The sequence below is a fragment of the Cryptomeria japonica genome, chromosome 7, assembly GCF_030272615.1.
Source record: "Cryptomeria japonica chromosome 7, Sugi_1.0, whole genome shotgun sequence".
NCBI classification, from domain to species: domain Eukaryota; kingdom Viridiplantae; phylum Streptophyta; class Pinopsida; order Cupressales; family Cupressaceae; genus Cryptomeria; species Cryptomeria japonica.
The window spans coordinates 295,020,909-295,044,843 of record NC_081411.1 but is presented as its reverse complement, the minus strand read 5'-3'; the positions used below and the strand labels follow the sequence as shown (position 1 = coordinate 295,044,843).

The window sequence follows — 23,935 nt, the reverse complement described above, 5'->3', positions numbered from 1 at the left end:
TAGAATTATGTTATAGATAACATGGAGAAATAGATGTTGTATTAGATGACCAAGCTACTCTTAGTAGTAGGTAAATTTCAAATATTTTATATGGTCATAGTTGCAATTTATGTTTACTATTCTTCATGTTAAGTTCCTTCTAAGGCATCATATATTAAGCTAGAGAGAACCTTGCATGATTTTCTCTAGGCCAATTTTGACAACAACAAAGATGATGAAATGGGATTTATACTGTTTACTCAAAGATTTTGGTGGTTTGAGCTTGATGGATGTTTATTGATAAAAAAATATACTTCATACTAAATAAATTATGCATTTTATTGAAGGAAATGAAGATTGGAAAGTTTTATTGCTCATAATTTGATTTGCACTAGATCTCCTCATTAGATACTAACATAAAAAGATTCATTCCCTTATTCCCTTGTTCCTCTCGATATTACAAGAAATTTAATGACCAAAGTGTCAAGTCTTGGGTACCTTAGAATGACAATGGTTTTTGTAATGGCATCTCAATCAATCAACAATCCTTATGGCAGTCTTGTACCATCAATACCTAAGATAATTTGTTGGCAAATATTCCTTATATATACTCTTCAGTTTTTTCAAAAGATGTATTAGATATATTTAATATTTATATTCCAAATTTTCCTCCATGTGCATATCTTAGTCACTAGTAAAAGGAATATATAGCCTAAATAACATGGAAATAGAATCCTACAATTCTATCATTGAGGTTGTCCTTTTGAATATTTGCACAAAACCATTGTGAGGTCAAAGAAACCTTGGTGGTAATCATGGAAATGATATTTTGATACTCTTTTTGCAACATGACTCCTCATAAATGATATAAATAACTCTGCTAGTGTTTTCCTATTGTCCAAAAATTGAACACGAGATGTGTCAAAAAACACATCATATAGAGAATAAGAATCTCCAAACCATTTGTAAAGTTGTAGAATCTTAACTTTCTAATTTCCCATAGTGTTTGCTTTACCAAGGCTCACCTGTTGGTAAACAATTGATACACTTAGGTGTTTCAGACCTTAGATGCCCTTTTATCGTCACTTTAAGAAAATCAAATATTTTTATAAATTTTTGTTTGTGCATGGGTTACTTGGTCATATATCCATAATTTCTCCAAATCTTTAAGACAACCATTTACATGGCATAACAATTTTCTAGGGTATGAGGCTCAATTTACTACTAAATTTACCTAGCTTTAGCATCTTATTTTATTGGAGATGTTAATTATCATTTGGAAAGATAGAAAATCAACCTTTTTTATTAGAATGATATGAACATTTATACTCACACCAAGTCTTTGGTGATTTCAAATATATTCATGTAGACCCAAGTCTAGACTAATAAAGTTGTCTTGAAGGTACAAAGCACTAAAAAGAATTAAAATATTGCATCAAATACAACATCTAGATTACTTTCATGCTTCATTTTTGTTTGTTAAACTTTGTTATGAAAAAATTCTCAAGGTGTAAATATAAATATCATTAGTCATTAAAAAATAGATATGATTAGGGATTTTGATGAATTAGAAAGAAAAGTTTGCATTGCACCATATCAAAACTACATCAACCCATTTTTGTACAAGATCCTAGACAATGAGCGTATTCAAATTTTCTATTTTAATACTTGAATAAGTGGAATCTACATGACATCATGTTAATCTTCAACATTGCTCAACAAGCCAATTGCCTCTATCCTTGTACATTTAATTTCATAAAATAGCATTAATTTACGTGCACTACAATACCCAACTATCATTCTAATTAATCTAGGTTGATTCCAATTTATCTGCACACATTTTTATTATTATTATCATAAATTAAGTTTATGGAAAGTATATTCTCCTTTATAGTTTTGGTGAACTTGATGTGTTCATTCACTATTCAACCTTTGAAAAATATAATTTCTCTATAGGCTCTACCATTTGAATCAAAATTATAGCCCACAAAATTACCCTTGGGCGCCCTTTTTGGCTCAATCGTCTTTTATAAATCATGATTAGATTCAATCTACTAAACAATACTCAATGATATGTCCTCTTTTTGTACTAAGTGTCATATTCAATATCTCATGTCATTTTCTACCACATTCTCCTTACCCTTGATTTATTGAACATCAAAGTCATACTTGCAAAGAAACTCCATATTATATTGTTGGTAGCATTAAGTTTAGGATAAATGAAATATACTACAAGCTTTGATAAATATTCTTGATCTCGAATAAGAAAGTACAACCATTACAAAAGTGCATGTACTGATACTACTACTTTTATGTCAATAGTGGAATAGTTAATTTTATAACGTTCTTGCAAGATTTGGTGACTCATAAGAAATATCTCATTTCTTTGATCTAATACTTGCTACCAAGCCCTCTTAAGAACCATTTTTTTACACTATCACCATTGAATTAGGAACTTCTAGAACATGAGAACTAGTGAGATCTCCTCAAGGATCTAGAAGATGTTTTATACTTTTCCATCCACTCTAATTCTTCCATTTTTGTTATAGGAAAGAAGCTACTATAGTCTTGATCTCAAATTGAACTCTAATAAGAAAGTACCCGTTGTCATGAAGATTGCACCTATAACACTTAAGTTGAAAGGTCAACAATGTTGTGAAACATGGAAACACCTTCAAGCCTATAGGTTGGTCAAATTGAAAGTGAATCTCCAGAATGAGATGGTTCTCCTTGATGAACCCCCTGAAATGAACCTTTTGAATAAAGGAATTTAAAGATAACTCAAATTTAAACTTATCCTAGAAGAAGGCGATGCACCAAATGTCATGAACTGTGACATCAAAAGCCTATTTACAAAGGAAAGCGAAATTACCTATAAAAATCTCAATTCAAATACAATAAATAGGATTAGTCATGAACTGAATCATTAACTATGACATCAAAAGCCTGTTCACGAAGGAAAGTAAATTTACCTATAAAATCAAATACAATACAATAGACACGATCATTGACATGTATATTGATAGTTGGCAAGGAAAATAAGTAAATCTTGGTAGTTTCCAAAAAACCAAGTAAACCTTGATTGCTTCCAGGGAAAACAAGCAGATAGAATGAGAATGATTTCAAGCTATCTAGCATGACCATAACAAGAGGTAAATATTACCAGCTTGATTCCAAGTAATCCTCTGGTATATTAGCGTTTTCCAAAGGCCCATTGTCAAGAGAATTTCCACTAATCCCAGGTTCAAGAAGTGTAGAATCATGAACAACATCACCCAAATGCAATGAAGATTCCAGCGAAAAAGCATTGAGATTCTGCAATTGAACATTCATAGGTTCTGGATGACCTACAGGCATGGATGGGTAAGAAACAGACACCGAAGAAACGAGAGCAGAGAGAAATAATTCTGGCTGGATGGACTGAATAAGAGATTTTGGATTTTGTACATGAGATGACAAAAAATCTCCTTGTGAAGTATTTGGCATCATGTATCTAGGGTTTGTAGCCGTGTATCCTTGTTGATTTGAACCAGCATTGATTGATAGTTTTTTTACGCAACTAGCAGATTGGCGATCATGATGCTCACAAGAGTATCCATGCACGAGTTTGCCTCCATGGTTTGCACTGTTCCTTGCATCTTTAGATCTCAAATCACTGCATGACTTAAGGAATTCCTCATTGAGCAACAGCTCAGCTCCATCCGTTTCAGGTGGCTCATCTATAAAAATGATAAAGAAAATTAACATCAAGCTGGTTGCTAAATAAACATAAAATAAAGCACTAAACGAAAAGAGAATCTTTGACTAACACAGATTTTAATTTAAGCAAATTTCCTACCAACAATAACAGGAAGAGCCGAGATGGATATAGGCCCCTGTAAGCTGAGACAATAATTTTCCCAATCGAATTTGGTAAAATAATCCAAAAACCTGTAGAAAACCTGCATACTTAGTGCTACTTCAGTACATAAAGTAGTAGTCCTTTACACTAGCATATTTTTGCAAGTTTGTCAACTATCAACACTTTATTTTTCTGTTCCTTGGATTACATATATTTGTCAATTAAGCATACACCAACCTCCAATGGACCATGTAGTGATGCATGGAAACGATTGAAAATATACAAGACCAAAGTTTCTAAAGCATGGTCTTTTCCAATAAGATGAACCTGAAAAAGTAGCTCAGTTCTGTCAATTTCTATAACATTGCATGCATGTAATTTAAAAGGTAGTTTGGGGAAGAGCATCAGTAGTTGAGCACCTTAACTTCGCACTTCTCAAAATCTTACACGGAAATTTCAAATCATTCCCAATTTTTTACAGTAGCTTACTTGGCAAGTCCCCTGCTTATAACTAAGCTTTCAGCACCACATCATCAAGTATGGTACCACATCAGCATGCTTTTTGCCAAGGTGTCCAAAACAGCTCAAAAAAAAAGTGAGACCAATAGGCGTGCAAAAGAGGCCCCAATAGTTGTGCAGCTGATATGGCATCACCTGATTGGTTACTTTTTACAATATTAGTACATTTCCTAACAACTATTGGTACATTTCCTAACAAAAATTGATATTTTATGTTTCAAACAATAGATTTTATTTGTTCAGTCTTTGGAACAAAAAGTATCAACAACCCTCACAACAATTGATACATGCTCAACTACTGATGCTCTTCCCCTAAATGCATAACTAATGATTAAATGTATAATTTACCTTCTCAAAGAAACAAAGAGTGGATAACCCACCAAGGTGATTGAAGGGTATATCTACAACGATCATATATATCTTTTCTTGAACCACACTATCATCAAATGCATAAACATAGCAGATAAGAACAAAACATTAATTTTACGTTTGATTTACCCGCTTCTCTTGCCTCGCGAAACAATTAATTCCTGAAACATAGTGACAAACACATAGGATGTTGTGCCCCAAGTCTGTGAATTCCATAAGGATTTTTGTGTTATTTAAATAATTTTTTGCACACTATTTTGTAATTGATTTGTTTTTTAAAATAATACAAAGTTTCTTTATGTTGGACACTAAATTTTTGAGTAGCTAAGAATGAATTTCTGCAATCTATCTCTGATTAAATAATGTCACTGTTAATCTGAAATACACTTCATAAAATCTCATTTCTTTTATATGTCGCTTTCGCAGTCTAACGTCATCATCTCCAAAAGCTCATTGAATAGGCTGTGAGAAAAATAACAAGTGCAGAAAATTTGCAAAGAAGAACAACAGCACATAACACACAGACTTATGTGGAAAAACCTGGTAAAAATATACCATTAAAAAACCACGGGCAAATTTTGTCTTTCGTATTGATTCTCAAGAATTACAAAGTTACAAAAATGTCAAAATTATACATCAAAACATGACTTCCAGCAGCCTAAAACAACTGAATTGCAGAGTCCTACTTGAAGACAACTTACTAAATATAGTAAGTATGACTCACACAACTGCATGTAAAACACTAGTGGGTAATCCATGGTGATGCAACCACTGCTAGCTAAGAGTTCATTTTAGACTCCACATTCCAACATAAGCTCCTTCTCAAAATCTATCAATATTGAACTGCAGGTTCATTAGGGCATGCATGCAGCATTTGAGAGAGTTAATCTCTAATCAGAAAATGAGATACTGAGGAATTAGGGATCATTGCAAAGTTTAAGAATAGAAAAAATTTGCATGGCTAAAATGTGAAATGAAAGCTCTAGTGTAAGTTCTCACCAAGCAAGAACCATTTAGACGAAAATGTCAGACGAAATTCTACAGCAGCCTACGCATTGTGAAAGCAGAAGGTGGTACTCTTCACAAATTCGAATTACGAGCTCACACCGTCCACAAAGATAAATGTAAAATGGGAATGCACAAACGAACAAACTTGTGTAAATATACAACATATAGCCCTTCTCCCACCTTAATATGAATCAATAAAATTGAGTGTATATGTGATAACATGTAAGAGAACTGAAATCTGTATATTAAGAAATTCGATATCACTTCTTGCAGATCAAAGACTGTCAACTAGAGTGCTAGAGCAAAAAGTCTGTACCAAACAAATGCGCACAGAATAATTTCCATTACTAAAGGGTGTCCAGTCACCTGTCCTCACTATGTAACTTCATTCTGCGTTCCATTTCTTCCTTGCTGAGTTGCCCGCCATGGATAGCTGTTGATGCTAGTTCAGGCCTCTGAGAGGCACTTGGTGTACTTTGTCCATCTATGACTGGAGGCTGATACTTTTCAAGAATGCCAAGAAACAGGAGAATAAATTTGCAGAGAACAAATAACAGCAGTAACTCAGAAAATAACAAGAGCTGATTCAAGTTAAATAAGTCTCAAAAGAAAATTGTTTTTTCGTTATTTTCCCATTCTTTATTAGATAAACCAGTTACATCTCTCCAAATCCCACACAATATAATCCCAAAAAATAAAGTGCCATTCCCTACACCACTCCTCTGTTCTCATCCGTTCCTTCCCCACAACCCAGCTCACCCAAAATTAAACAAAAATATGTATGTCAAATTCTTAGTGAAAAACTAAAATTAAATTCGAAACATGTAAAGCTTGAAGTTTGGAACTTCTTTAAAGACATTCTGTAGATAGAAATTTTTTTTTTTTTTTTCTCTCTTTGTTAAATTGTTGTGAGAACATAGATTATATATGTTTCATCAATCAATTCTAAGGAAAATTATGACTATATATGTTTCATCAATCAATTTTGAATGAAAATTATGTTTTTTATTCTTGAATTTAGGGTGTTCTTTTTCTTCTTCTTCTTTATCCACATAGCATCAAGACCACACAATTTGCATTTTACTTTGAAAGTTTTTAAACCTATTTCAACAAATATATCTAATTTGCACCATATAATCATTGTATGCAATGTGATGGGATCTCTTCAAGAAATTCTGCCAACCGATTCACATGCATTGTCCATGGTTCCACATTCGGCATACATGTCTACCGAATTTACGACTGCAACATCTGAAATTCCTGTATCTTTTATGATATGATCAGATGCTCATACCTTGCTGTCTTTAGTGTATTTCACTCAGAGGCATGGACATATATAGCCTACTTGCCCTCATCTTGCTTGAAGAATTCAAGCCAAGTTCTGGCTCTAAACCAATTACATTTACAGTTAATGACAGAAACAACTTAAGTATTATGCAAAAGAAGCATACCAGACTCGGTCATGTTAAACTTATCTGAATAATGGTGCTTTTGGCAGGGGAAGAGTCTGGCTTGTTTTCCAAAGACAAACAATACCAGCAAAAAGAATTTGTGGTGGCATATGGCTTTGGAGGACAATGTGTTTAAAGACTTTAAACCTTGCAGCAGGGCAAAGTTGACAGCGTGTCACATCCCTATGTCAACTGCCTACTTGGTGGATGATGGTGGAATAAACTAAACAAAATAAATGCAAATTTAATGAAATGCGAGACCATACGCATATGATGCTCGCTGGCACCGTCTTTAAGAGGCATGGTTGTCCATCTAAGCAGAAAGATATTTAGTCAAAAGAGAGGACGATATTACATTAGGAGATGACTTGTAGTTATGAGGAGAGGGGTGCACATATGTAGGGGATGGCCAGTTATTAATGAGGCATGGTGTTCATGTCTTTTACGCTATTCCATATGAAAAATCTTGGGAAAAAGATAAGAGGGCGTGGCATCTCTTAAAAAAATATTCCACGATCCCTCCAGAATAAGGGATACAAGTCTGGATGAAAGGGAGAAATGCAGAAAACGACTTGAGAAGGAAGAGTATGGACTCTGGATGGGAAGGAGAGAGGATGATCTGGAGGCTTGCAGTTGGGTTTCATGTTTATGAATAGTTGGAGATAATTTGTTGGTTCACTGCCTCCTCTTGTTTTATCAGAGAAGGTCTTTGTTTTATATGTTGGTTTTTTTTGGGGAAAAGGCCTCGCTTTTTGGGAAACTTCTAGTCAGACTCTTTTTGGTAAACTTCTAGTCATACTCTTTTTTGGTAAGATTTTTATTTCAGATATTTGGATAGACAAAGGTTGGTTTTTGTGGGATGCCTTTTCAAGTCTACTTCGGCGGCAAGGTGTTTTAGCACAACTCAACTCAAACATGGTTGGATATGCCTATCTCTTCCACAAAAGCCAACATGGCTAGAGGCCTTGCTGACCAACCAATTCTTTGTCTCATGTTCAATTCACTTGGAGCACAAGAAAAATGAGGTGCATAGATATGTGTACCATGACATTATTGTGAGAAAAATAACAAGTGCAGAAAATTTGAAAAGAAGAACAATAGCATATAACACACAGATTTATGAGGAAAAACTTGGTAAAAATATACCAGTAAAAAACCACAGGCAAATTTTGTCTTTCGAATTGATTCTCAGGAATTACAGAGTTACAACAATCTCAAAACTATACATCAAAACAAGACTTCGAGAAGCCAAAAACAATCGAGTTGCAAAGTCCTACTTGAAGACAACTTACTAAATATAGTAAGTATGACTTGCACAACTGCATGTAAAACACATGTCGAAATTACTATTTATAGAAAGTTTATTAACCAAACTTTCTATTTATAGTAAGTCTCAAAAAAATTTGCACCTCCCGATAGGACGCCTTCGGCGTGTCGCCTAACGGCGAGCGCCTAGCAATGCACTAGTGGGTACTCCATGATGACGCAACCACTGCTAACTAAGATAGTCATGATGACGCAACCACTACTATTTAAGACAACCATGATGACTCAACCACTGCTAGCTAAGAGTCCAATTTGGACTTCACATTACAACGTTCTTCCACTTGAAGTCAAATTTCAAATTCGAAATAATTCTTCTACTGAAAGACCATTGCCAATGCTACTTATCATCACATAATCTATAGACCAAGAAAATTCTCGCACCAAATGAACTTCTCTCTACTAATAGGTTTCATCATAATATCTGAAGGGTTTACATCAATGTGAATCTTGGCTAAAGAGATCTGTCCTCCTTCCACCACTTCACGTACAAAGTGATATTGAATATCAATATGCTTTTTTCTGGAATGGTAAACTTAGTTTCGTGCTAAGTGTAAAGCACTTTGACTATCACAATGCAATACCATGTTATCTTGCTTCACTTCCAATTCACCCAAAAGTATATGAAGCCAAATCACCTCCTTGCTAGCCTATTTTGCTGCCATATATTCTACCTCATTAGTAGACAATGCCACCACTGTCCGCAACTTTGACACCCAACTAACAACACCTCTAGCTAAAGAGAAAACATAATCTGTTATAGCCTTTCTCTTATCTTTGTCTCCACCAAAATTTGCATCCACATACCCATTAACTTGAAGACTACTCCCACTATAACAGATAGAAGCATTTGAATTGCCTCTCAAATATCCGAGAATCCAATTCATAGTTGTCTAATGATCAGTGTCAGGATTCACCATGTACCTACTGACAACTCCCACTGCTTGCGCAATGTCTGGTCTGGTGCACACCATGGTGAACATAAGACTTCCTACTGCTGATAAGTACAGTACATGAGACATCTGTGTCTTCTCTTCTTCTGTGCTAGGGCACTATTTAGAAGATAATTTAATATGAATAGGAAATGGAGTACTAACTAGTTGTGCTTTCTGCATATTGAAGTGTTCCGGAACCTTCTCCATATAAGTTTTTTGTGACAACCATAATTTCTATGTATCCTCATTCCAAGAATTTGATTGGCACTGCCTAAGTCCTTCATCTCAAACTCCCTAGCAAGCTGAGTTTTCAAATGGATGATTTTATATATGCTGGAACCTACTACCAACATATCATCAACATACAGTAGTAGAATAATAAAACTACCATCATCATACCTTTGAAAATAGACAACCGCTTGTACCAACACCTTGGCACCTGTTTCAAAACATACAACGATTTTCTCAGCCTACAAACAAGATTCTCTTTGCTTCTTTTCTCAAAACCTTTTGGTTGCTGCATATAAATCTCCTTAGAGAGATCACCATGCAAGAATGTTTTCTTTTACATCTAACTATTCTAATTCCAAATCAAGACTAGCAACAAGAGCTAAAACAACTCTAACAGTACTTAAACATACAGCAGGTGAAAAAATTTCATCAAAATCAAAACCAAATTTCCGTGCATACCGCTTGGCCACCAACCAAGCTTTATATCTCTCCAAATTATCATTTAAATCCCTCTTCAACTTGAAGAGCCACTTATTCCCAATAGCTTTTCTCCCCTTAGGCAATGACACAAGCTCCCATCTTTTGCTCTTATGTAGAGCTTCCATTTCCTCTTCTATAGCAACTCTCCATTTGCTTGCACATTTAGCTTCACAAGCCTCCTGGTATGAAGTAGGTTCACCAACATCAGTAAGTAATCCATAAGAAGAATTACAAATAAGAGAATACCTTACAGGTGGTTTGATTACTCTACTGGCTCTTCTTAAAATAGGTGATGATTCACCCTGTGGCTCAACTGGTTGTTGTTCTTTTGGTTGATCTTCATCTAGTTGCTCTGCATATGGTTGTTCTTCATCAAGCACATCTAGATAATCATCATGTTTTTTCACCTCTACTAGAATAACTTTGATACCTTGCTATTCTTTACCTCTTTGCATTGATTTTTCATTAAAATATACATCAAAATATACATCTCGACTAACAATAATCTTGTGGGTAGTAGTATCCCACAATATGTACCCCTTTGTACCTTCTACATAGCCAAGAAAAATACATTTTGTGGACTTCTTGTCAAGTTTATTTCTATTCTCTTTAGGAATATGTACATAAGCATTACAACCAAAAATACGGAGGAATGAGTAATCAACTGGTTTACCTTTCCATACTTCCTTTGGAATTCTATTGTCAAGAGCAGTAGTGAGAGACATATTGATAAGGAAACAAGCTATATTTACAGCCTCACCCCAAAATTTATGCTCCAAACCAGCAGTACTCAATATGGATCTGACTCGCTCCATGATTGTATGGTTCATGCATTCAACAACACCATTTTTTGTGGTGTCCTAGCAACCGTCAACTACCTTGCAATTCCATGCTCACTGCAAAACTAACTAAATTCTACTGAACAAAACTCACCTCTATTATCAGTTCTAAGATATTTTATTGTCTTACCTTTCTGATTCTCTACTAGAGCTCTATACCTCTTAAAACAAGAAAACACTTCAATTTTCTTCTTGAGAAGATAAATCCACACCTTACGGGAATAATCATCTATAAATGAAACAAAATACGATGAGCCTCCAATAGATGTTAGATGAGCTTTCCATGTATCTGAATGAAATAGATCTAATACATCTTTGCTTCTGGTAGTACTTCTAGAAAAACTCAGTCTATTTTATTTTCCAAACAAACAATGTTCACAAAAACTTAAATATTTAGATTTTGCACCTAGGAGAAGATTTCTATCTAGCATTACCTTGAGACCTTGTTCACTCATATGGCCTAGCCTTTGATGCTAGGTTGACAATGAGTCCATCTCCGCATTAGATACCACAATAGCCTCTCCAATGTTAGTATGTCCAACTAACCTATAGAGATTGCCAACCTTCTCTCCCTTTAGCACAACCAAAAATCCCTTTGTTACATTGAGACAACTATTTTCACCACTAAATCGATAAACTTGTTCATCAAACACTCCAAGTGAAAGTAATTTTTTCTTTGAACCAGGTACATGCCTAACATACTGAATAGTTCTAACTACTCCATCAAGCATCTTGATTCTTACCTCTCCTTCACCAACAACTTCACATGGGTTGTCATTTCCCATGTAGACCATACCATCATCACAAGACTAATAAGTAGAAATGTAAAGACGTAAATTTAGGATAAAAAACCTAATCTACTCTTTATTCATAAACCCATAAGTCAATTAATAAGTCTATTTCATACAAAATATAGGGAATTATCAAAAAGTTTATAAAACATTCATAGATATATCATTATCATGTAAAATGAATAAGACAAATCTCTCAACATATAAGTCCTTATTTCCTACTTAGGCTTTCATATTGCCTTAAGTATATACAAAAATAAAGAAGGTGGGATGCATCCGTTGATCTCCATTCTAAGTCACTTCCTTTCAGTCCTTTGAATGAAGATGAGAACAAGATTCAGGCACTTTTTCTGCCCAACCATGAAGCTTACGCTTCCCCGGAATTCTTGGTCAATCAAGAATACCCGACCCTGCACGAATTGTTTTAACCAAAGAATTCGAAGGCAAGAGGGAATCTGGTGCATGCCTAGATGATACAAGCATTTTCATTTTTCTAAATATTTTAAGAAATAAGCATTCATTATCAAACAAGGATGTGGTACAGAGCATGAAGTAAAGAATTCCATTCATTCTATGGATAATTCAAATAATTACTCGGCCGAGTATAATGCCATGCATAGCAAATAAATAGTTGGAAAAAACAACTATTCTCTCTAAGAATCCACATTTGGCATCCGTCCCGAAAGGTAACTTTCTATACAGAAGCCTATCCCTAGCTTGGTTCCCACAAACACGAATACAATTGAGAATACAATCTTTTGAAAAATAGAAATATCATCTTCCCTATAAACACTATTTCGTCTATTTCATCTAATTAAAGACAATCTTTCATATTTTGGAAAACAATAAAATTTCATAAGCAATATAGTTTCATAAGCAATTTTTTGAATGGATGCAATGTAAAAGAAGGTGTTACACAAGAATTATTTTTATTTCATATAAGGCATAAGGTATGCGAACACGTTCTTTAATTGAAAATATAAACTAATCATTTTGACAAATATCACTTTAAAGCAATTAAATTAAATAACATCTATTCCTCCTATGATTTCCTTTCATCTTTTCAAAAGATTAATAACACATTTTCAGTAAACAAATAACATATGCAAAATCATATAAGAAATTGTACATTATATAAAAATCTTCTAATTTCTCACTTCCTTATTTCAAATAATAACAAAAATAAAAGAGATTCCGACCTCTTTGTATGCTCGAACTGATTGAGAGATCTCTGACATGCTTCCTCCAAATAGATCTACACCTTCCTTGAACACTTGCAAAACTATCACCAATCTATCTTCTCACTCTTATTCTTAAACCACTCTCTATTTCTCTCTCTCTTCGATACTACTATTCTCTTCTTCCTTCCGTGTGTCTATCGTCTCTCTTTTTGTGTCTTTCTTTTCAATCCTGCATCTCTATCTATCCTCAATTCTCCTATGATCTCTCCAAAAATAGAGGCTCGGTTATGGTTGTTGATTTCCAACTCTCTCTCTCACGTCTACATGTCTAAAAGAGATGGTAATTCTAGATGCAGTTTAAGTGCATGAATCAACTATGAATCTGCTTCTTATCATGGATATTCTCAATACCATGGCACCACGTGCCTGTTACTTTATTTCTTCCTGTAGTTATATGCCTAAGATTGAGGTCTTCTTCTATGTTTTCACCGTGGACATTATCAGTCGATTCCAATCTACGTAGAATGAAGGAGTTATCTATAGTTAAGAGCATTTGTTTAATCGGTGAATCTGCATTCATTGTTAAAGAAGTGTTTGCTATCTTGTGGCAGATTGTTCGGTTGGTGGAGGAGTCGACAAAGTTTAATGCAATTACAAACACTTAAGTGTTTGTCATGAGTGAGATTATCACTCTTACTAACAAATCGATGCCATGACCTCCACGTTGTTGCAACCTCTAGTTTCTGTGTTTAGTTGATAGCCTATGCGCCTAGTTTGTTGCCATGATCTCCACATTGATGGATATGCGACCCTAAGTCTGTGTTAACTGATGGTCTTCTAGTCTACTCGGCCACCCTATCGACACTAACTAATATGCGACATAGTCGCTATCCTTTGTTTATTTCATACCCGCCACCTTTCTTGATAAATATATAATAATCAACTATATATTAAGTTGCAAGGTAAGTCTAAACTTAAACGTTTAAAGAAATAATATATAATCATAATTTATAAATATGCGAATATTCATAAATACATTTTATGAATAATCATGTTTGTATCATAGGACAATGATCGCATAAACTTAATTTAAATATTCACCTCAAAATATGTGTGTGTGTGTGTGTGTGTGTGTGTGTGTGTGTGTGTGTGTGTGTGATAGAATCGAAGTTATCTACTACCATGTATATTCAACTTGCATCAATATAAACAAAACAATTATTAAAATCAATCATTCTATATATGGTACGTTAGGTTGTAAAATCCAAATTATTCAACTAATAAATAATCATATCAAAATAACCAATATAATTAAACATGAACCAAATTTACCTATGTATTTATATATGTATATGATCGAGTTCTAATATACATTTAAAATATGTACAACTATTGTATAATTTCAACAACCAAACATTAATTATAGTTTCGGTAATTCACATATTTCTACACAAAGGACGTTAAATCATAGAGTCACTATTTAATTCAAATTATTAACAATTTTTCACCTTTCATAGACAACTAAAACATAACATTTTCCTTACTCCAAATGATTCATCAATGTAGACATAAATGTATATGCATAACTTCACTAATGTGGTGTGTGAGATTCCCTATTCTATCAAAGTCATTAGTTAAAAACAACTCTACCTGAGTCATGTTCTCACCTTTGACTTCATTCACCTGTTCCTGCATCACTCGCACTCGATAATTCATCAACATTGACAATCCCAAATTAAAGAACACTAGATATCAAATTACATATCAATTGCATGAATAAAATGCATACAATATTTCCTCACATTTGAATTATCTTTTAAATTGAATGCTCAAATCTATTTTAATTTCAATGCATACATAAAAACTTACATTAAATCTCTGAAATACACATTATCAAGAAAACGATTCATGACATCCTTCCCCTCTTGGAAGAGACATCGTCTCGATGTCTTACTACTCATTAATAATCACATAACAATCATATCTCATAAAAAAATGTCAACCATACATCAAATTTCAAATAATAACAATAGCACACATGCTATCCAAGTTTACATCATAAAATTAAAATCATTATTTCAAAGATATCCCAAATAATAAGCAGCTATTTCCTAAGAAAGCAAATGAGGAAAATGATGGTTAATCATCTTAGTATCTTCCCATGTAGCACTATCCTCAGAATATTGATCCCATTGAACCTTATACTGAGTGAAATCTTTGCTACATAGCTTCACACTATGCTAATCTAGGATTCGGATGGGCTCCACTAGCACCACCCTTGGATCCTGAACCTGTAAAGATTGCCAATCAAGAATATGAGATGCATCAGCATGATAAGGTTTCAATAAAGAAACATGAAACACATTGTGGATTTGAGCTAGAGCAAGGGGTAAAGCTAATCTATAAGCAACTGGATTGATAACCTCTAGTACATCAAAGGGTCCCACATATCTTGGTGCCAATTTTGATGATTTTCCAAATGAGATAGAGCTCTTATGAGGTTTGACTCTCAAAAAGACTTTATCTTTTGCATCAAATTGTCTGTAAGTCCTATTTCGGTCTACATAACTCTTCTGTCGGTCAACTGCTTCCTTCAACCTACTATTTTTTGCTCATCCATTTCCTTAAGTAAATCAGGACCAATAATGATCCTATCCTCTAGTCTATCCCAACTGATAGGTGTGCGACACTTTCGCCCATAGAGTGCTTCAAAAGGCACCATCCCTAATGATGCATGAAAGGAGTTGTTATAAGAAAATTCAACTAAGGGCAAGTACTCCTCCCATTTGTACTGCTGATCCATGCAATACATTCACAAAAGATCCTCCACTACCTGATTAACCCTTTCTGTTTGGCCATCAGTCTGAGGATGATATGTTGAGCTAAAATTTAGTCTTGTTCCCAATGCTACATTCAATGTTGTCCAAAATCTGGAAGTCATCCTAGTATCCCTATAAGATATTATGGTTTCTCGAACATCATGTAACCAAAAAATTTCTTGCACAAATTTCTTGGCAAGAACAAATGATCCATCCTTGAGATTCCCAGGTATGAAATGTGCAACTTTAGTCAACTTATCCACCACTACTAAGATAGTGTCATGTTTATTCTTGGTCATTGGTAATCCTTGGATAAAATCCATACTGATTACCTGCCACTTGTATTCTAGTATAACATGTTGGAATAGAAGTCCTGCTAGATGAACATGTTCAGCTTTCACTCTTTGACATTCCAAACATTGTGCTACATACTCAACCACTTCTTTTCTGAGTTTAGGCCCAAAATACAAGGTTTTCAAATCGGCTACCATTTTTGTTATTCCAGGGCATCCTGAATAAGGTGTATTGTGCATCTCATGCAATATTAACTTCCTCAACTCTCCCCCTTCTGGTATGTACATCCTTCCTTGGTACCTCAAAATACCCTCTAGTTCTATCTCATATCCATCATAATGATGATCTGAAGAATCTCTTTCCAAGGCTTGTTTAACCCTTTGATAATGTTCATCTTTTGGAAGATTCTGCAACACTTGTTGTTTCAAGTTTGTCTTCGTTGTAACCATAGCAGATAGGTGTCTTCTTCTGCTGAGACCATCAGCTACTCTATTTTCCTTCCCTTTGATATATTCAATACCAAATTCATACTCACTTAAAAATTCAAGCCACCTTCTCTGTCTTGCATTTAGGTTAGGTTGTGTAAAAATATACTTCAATCCCAAATGATCCATTTTTAGCTCAAAAGGCTTCCCTAAAAGGTAATGCCTCCACATTTGTAATGCATGCACAATAACTAGAAGTTCTAAATCATGCGGAGCATAATTCATCTCATATTGCTTTAGCTTTCGTGATTCAAATGCAACCACCTTTCCTTCATGCATCAACACTGCTCCTACACCTTCACCTGAGGCATCTGTAATTACTACAAAATGTCCATTGGGATCTAGCATAATTAATACCGGTGTTGTTGTCAAAGTCTGCTTCAAGAGTTGAAATGATTCTTCACACTTCTCAGTCCATTCAAAACTTTTTTCCTTTTTCTAAAGTGAAGTAATTGGTGTTGCTATCCTGGAAAACCCTTCCACATATTTTCTATAATATCCTGCAAGTCCCATAAAACTCCAAACTTTTGAAACGTTCTGAGGTGTTGGCCAATCTACTATTGCTTCTATCTTTGTAGGATCAACTGAAATTCCTTCAGCCGATATGACATGACCTAAGTATTGCACCTTTTCCTGAAAGAAGGCACACTTAGAGAATTTCCCGTAAATCTTACGATCTCTCAATCGTTGCAAAACTATCCTCAAGTGCTTCTTATGTTCTTCATGATTCTTAGAATAGATCAATATGTCATCAATGAAGATTAAAACAAAATCATCCAAGTATTCTCTAAAAATACTATTCATGAGGTTCATGAATATTGATGGGGCATTGGTTAAACCAAATGGTACAACTGTGAATTCATAGTGCCCATACCGTGTTTGGAATGCAGTCTTTGGAATGTCTTCATCCTTAATTCTTAACTGATGATATCTAGATCGAAGATCCATCTTGGAGAATACCGATGCACCTTTCATTTGATCAAATAATTCATTTATCCTTGGTAGAGGATATTTATTTTCGATAGTTACTTTGTTCAACATTCTATAATTAATGCATAACCTCAAAGTACCATCTTTCTTCTTTCAAAGATCACCGGTGCACCCCACAGGGATACACTTGGTCTAATAAAACCTTGCCTAAGCACCTCTTGCAATTGAGCCTTAAGCTCATACAATTCTGTTGTTGTCATTTTATATGGGGCCTTAGACTGCGGCTCCATTCCAGGTAAGAGTTCTATAGAAAAATCAAACTCTCTCTTAGGTGGTAACTTGGTAAGATCTTCAGGAAAGACATCTTTGAACTCTGCAAGGACAGGATAATCCTTTGGGCTTTTCTCTACATTATTCAATTCATTAACCATTACGGCAATGATGGAACATCCTTTTCTTTGGGCCTTCTTGAGTTGCATTGCCGAAATGTATCTTAATTCAAGAGGCTTTTGAGACCCAAAAATTTCAACGAAATTCCCTAAATCATAAATGCAACTGATGACCTTATCTTCACAGTTCACTATGGCTTTATGTTCAGTCAACGAGTTGATACCTAAGATCACATCATATGATCCTAGTGGTGCAACATAAAGGTTAACTTGGGTTTGGAAATTGGGAAGTTCTAATTCACTGCAAAATAAACAAGTATCTACCCTCTGTTCTACTCGATTTCTATATTGAACCATCCATGCATTTGAAATATAACCAGATCTAACAGATATTCTAGAAACAACTTTTGGATCAATAAAACATTCAGTAGCTCCTCTATCTATTAAAATATAAACTGATTGTCCAAGGAGCTTACCCGTCATTTGAATAGGTGCGGCTTGGAAATCAGCTTGACGATTGTCAACTGTAGCGTGAATCTCATGTTGAGGGGCTCCTTGCTGATTTTCTCCTCTCTGTGTAGGGGTACGTTGTGGACAATTCAAGGCGTAATGATTCCCTCCACAATTATAACACCCATCCCTAGGTCTGGGATGGCCACCTGACCTTCCTCTGTCCATATTCTGTCGGGCATTGGTGTTATTGTTTGCTTTCTTATTTCCATCCTGATTCACTCTTCCTCTTTCTTGAGTTTTGGGTCCCCTCTTAAGATTTCTTATCTGCTGATTGTTGCCATTATTGTTCCTTTGGAAGTTCCTATTCCCAAAATTCTGTCGATTATTCACATTTTTACAGAAGTTCCCCAACTGCTACAACTTTTTCTCTTGCTTGGTCGCTTTCTCAAATACCTCCTCCATAGTTAGTGGATTATGAACATCCACTTCTGATCCTATATGGGTTCTCAAACCCAAAATGAACTTCCGAATACGGAATTGCTCATCCATCTGATATTGCGGAACATACTTAAGGAGGTTGGTAAACTTCTCCTAGTATTGAGTTACTGACATACTACCTTGAGTTAGGTTCTGAAATTCAGTCATCTTCTTATCGAAGAATAACTGAGGAAGCCACCTCTTCCTAAAGGATTGCAAGAACAATTCCCATGTGATATCTCTTGGTTGCAATTTCCTTTCAGACTTTTCATTATCCCACCAAGTAGCAGCTTTGCCAGATAGTTGATAAGCAACCCAAAATGCCTTGGTTTCGTTGGACATGTTGCAGAGACCAAAATATTTCTCCATTTCTATCACCCATACCTCTGCACCATCACCAATAGTTTTTCCATCAAAATTTGGTGGGGCTATTCTTTATATGATTGAAAGGTCTATCAACCTCTTGAAGATGAGATCCTAGATAAAATAATTGTCATGTGAATTAAGGATGGGTACTATAATTAAGTTAGATTTATTTTATTTTATTTATGCTATTATGTCTAGTTTATGTGTACGGATTTGATTTGAACAAGTTGTCCTTATAAGTACCCATTGTCTAGGTTGTGTCATTGAAGATGAGTGAGAGAAACTATAATGTAGGAATTTGACACTTGATTTGATTTCCTTCTTCTATTTTTTGGGTATAAGGTGAGAGAAACTATAATGAATTATATCAATTTAGTTATGATTTAGTCATTCTTTGACAATTTTGTAAACTCAAAGGAAAATAAAATTAAGTGTACACATGAGATGTTGAGCATATATTTGCCAAAGAATTTTTCATAATGTTATTGGTGTGCAACATGCTCATATTCTTCCAAAATCTTTCAATTATTTTACTTAAAAAATAATTTAGTCTTTTACTTGCAAAATGCATATTAAAAATGTAGATAACAAGTTATGAAATGTAGCAACAATCTTTGTCTAAGATTGTAGAATTTGGCTTGCCATAAAACAAATTTTTATTAAGAAAAAATTACAAGTTTACTATTCTACACTATCACTTGTTGTATTATTACTTTTAGTTAACAAAGGTTACATTCCAATTGTAGTATTTGCCAAATATGGTAAGCATGAAGTAGACTCTCTTGAAACCAAAATCTTGTGACATGGAAGAATATAGTCTTCTAAATTATATTCATAACTTCAATATGGACATTATGCTTCTATGGCATGGAAAGCTAGGATGGCATTTGGGGTTGTTAAAGGCTTCTACTATTCTAAGGAAAGCGAGTTATAGGTAGTCAAAATTTTCTAGGAATTATAGTGGTCCTAGAGATGGCAATGAGATAAACAATGTAAACATTATCATTCTTTGCATAGAATAGTGCCCTAAAATACTAAAATATACATGATATATTGTAATTAGATTGAATGCAAAAGGGAAAAGGCATATATACATGATACATTGTAAGTAACGGAAAAGGCATTTTTGAATTAATTGTAATAACCATGAATCTTTCAATAAAAACTCTTCTAGAATGTCATATATAGAATGATACCCCATTTAAGAAAACAAAAACATATACACTTTAAACTCAAAGCTCAAGTGATATTCAACAATAGAAAAGATTTCAATAACACTCATCTTGTTGAAATAATTTGTGAAAAATATAAACATTTGTAGTTGTATTTTATTCATACATGACTTACCATGTCCCCTTCTTCAACTCCACCCAAAGTTCTAGTTTGGGTGTACTCTAAAACTACCCACAATACAAAAATCTTTTTATTAATTGACATTATTAGAATTTTAATATAATAGCACACATCAATATCCATGCACAAAATACATGACAACATCATATCCTTAAGAATATTGTAGTTAGTGGTTTCATTCATACCCCAATTGTACTCTCTCTCCCCATATTGACATTTTTTGACACACCTGGTGTTGCAATTATCAACTTTAATTTCTAGTATTTTGGTATGTTGTGGGTGAGCATTTTCCTCCTAATATGTTAGTATTCTTACTACAATTTCATTCACCTCTTATGAACATAAAAATGAATTCTTCTTTCTAATTTAACTTTGAATAAGGGTTTTGTCAAAGCTTTCCTAAAAGGAACAATTTTGTTGCTTGTTTTTTCTTACTATATTCTTTTTTAAGGTAGAGATATACCCAATAGGACTGAAATAATTTGACATATTGCAAACACTAAGTGGTAGTAAGTATCACAAAAAAATAATTTACCTTACTTGGATCAATCATTTATCACCAATATCACACCATTCAAATCAACAATAGGAAGTTATAAATTCTAGTATACAAAATTCATTAAAATGTGATCAATGTCTAATAATGTCTCCAACTCTACATCATATACCCCAAGGATAAGAGGGCTCCAAATTGTACGCACTCAATTAACTATACTCCTTGAAAAAATCATAATGCCCTCAAAACCACTTAGCTATTAATTAAATCACTAAATTCCATATGAAACCTTTCTTTCAAACACTTGATATACGATAATATAATATCATACAAAACACATTTCATATTATTGCAAACACTAAGAAATTGAACATATGCTTTAGGTTGATTTTGCCTACAACTAACCTTAGCTATTCTATGAATGCATTGTTTCCTTTCTATTCTTATACTACAGTCCTCTGTTTCATATAATTAGACAAAGAGGGTTTCATTAGTACTCTCACTCGAAAAGAAGATTCAAGCCAAAGCAAATTACCATGAGCCTAACTTTGAAAAGGCAAAACACATCAATAGAGTAAAATTGTGCAATTACTTTTTTGAAAAATTATATTTTCACATCATCATTACCTTATTATCATTACCAATATCAAGATTTTATAGAGATATAATCAAGCTTTGACTTCTAGCTTAAGAGTTTTAAACACTCAAAGTAGAGTTGATTGACATTCTTTAGGCTTAATATGTTGCTTAATGTGTAAGGTTTAAGACTGATTCAAAAAAAAACATATGAAATGCGAATTGTTGGATAAAATGATTTCAAGATACACACCAATTGAATATGATGATAAAACCTTACTAACATTCAAGCAAACCTGATTGGCGAATATAAAGAAAAAATCCATAACCTTTGCCAGCAGTCTCCCTGCGTGTGCGAAAGGAAGCCTTGGAATAGGATATGGAGTAGCCTCCCTCCCTGTATGCAAAATTTTGAAATATAGGTAAGGGACATGAATTTCATTATAGAATCCTCAAATAAATGTTGTATTATGGACTGCCATAATTACGGATGTGCACAAAATAATTTGCTTAGAAGGCTTGAAACTTTCAAGCAAATAAATTGGCAGGCGCAGAGCCAAATTCCGAAAGCTTTGCAAACATCGTTGCTCCCTGTTCCAATATAGCAGCCTTGGAAAAGGGTATAGACATCCTTTAAAGCATAATGAAAAGAGTGTAGTTGCAACTCCACCGGTAGACATGCTTACAAAATGTGGAAGCCTAGGCTCCGCGTGCGAACTGTTTGACATAATGCCTCACAGAGATGTCATCTTATAGAATGCAATACAATGATTGCAGGACATGCACAAAAACAATTTGTTGAAAAGGCTTTAAAAGCAAATCAAAAAACAATTAAATATAATTGCAAACACTACGAAATGAACCCAAAGAACTAGGAATTAGAAAGGCACGAAAGAGTAAGCCATTGAATTTTTGGAGGAGGCATTTTCCTTTCTACAATGAGGTGGAAAGAATTCAAACTGCCATTCAGCAGACATATTGTTACCTTTATTTTGAAGGGTGTGAATTTAGATTTAGAGATAGCAAAGGTTAGGGTGAGTGAAGGGTTTAAATTTCTTTTTGGTAAAAATTTAAACCATTAAACTATCCTTTCCTTGTTCATTAGTTGATCTAACACACTAAAAGGATCCAAATGCAAAGATCTCTTGCCATCAATATTTCATTACTCCAAACGGACAAACATCCACTTAGCAAAACAATCTGCTGTGCCATTCCATTCCTTAGGAATATGGAAAAAAGAGATCATAGAATGAAAAAACCCACTCAAATTGAAAATCTAAGGAAGAACATGAATAGAAAAAACCTCTTTGTTTCAGAAATGTACGAATAAAAAATGTCTCCAAAATGAATAAATTTTAAAAAAATATATAAATATTAGTCATTATTGAATTAAAATTTATTGAATCTTTTATTTCTTGGTGTTTCTATTTATTATTTTTTCTTTACATGACAAGTTTTATATAATATGATTAAGAAAATTTATTATTAAATTTGATTTATAATTCAAAAATGAATTCATATACTAAAATCTTGTGTAATTGGTTTCTATAGAATGAATAAATTATTTGTTTCAATCATAAAAAAGAAAAAAGAAAATAAAATCTAGACACTTGATACCACTAAATATATAAAAAATACCACCATATAAAAAAGAATAATGAATTTAAATATTAAAATAATGTAAGAAGTAAAAAAAACATTAAGGTTGAGGAATGAGATGAGGTGGCTCTAAAATAAGATTTTTCTTAAAACTTCTTGACATTAAATTTTGTCATTCAAAATCATAATATATATAGATTTTCACACTTTTTAAAATTAAAATATGACAATTAATATCGAATTAAAAATATTAGACATAAAACTCAAATAATTAATATGTATATAATATGATTTTAGGCTGGTATACGTATCCAAAAACAAAAAGAAATTATGGGCGTTTGATCAGATGTTGTAGTTGGAAATGCTTTGGTAGACGTGTCTGGAAGCGTAGACAATGGACGTAAAAGAATTGAGAGAAAATTTATCAAAATAGCGCATCTAGTGTAGTGGTATCATAGTACCCTCCCACGGTACTGACCGGGGTTCGATTCCCCGGATGCGCAATTCTCTTTTAGTCATTGGTGTCTGTGTTTTAAACTCGTATGTTTATGGAAGAGTGTTTCTCTTAATTTCGTTTTTCAAATATAGAAGAAATTTACTCTCATGGAATACCCTGATTTACAAAGTGGATTTGTTGAAAAGGCTATAGAAACTTTCAAACAAATGCAATTGGCAACTCTAAAGCCAGAGTCGAGAATTTTTGCCTGCATCTTCCTATCTTCTGCTAAATGGGATATTTGAAACAGATGTT

The 23,935-nt window shown here is 33.9% G+C and overlaps 1 non-coding gene across 1 annotated transcript; it reads left to right on the top strand.

Moving 5' to 3' along the window:
• Positions 1-23,616: 23,616 nt before the first annotated feature.
• TRNAG-CCC (transfer RNA glycine (anticodon CCC)) lies at positions 23,617-23,687 on the top strand. Its single transcript has one exon. It is a non-coding gene; the product is annotated as a tRNA-Gly (tRNA).
• The last annotated feature ends 248 nt before the right edge of the window (positions 23,688-23,935 follow it).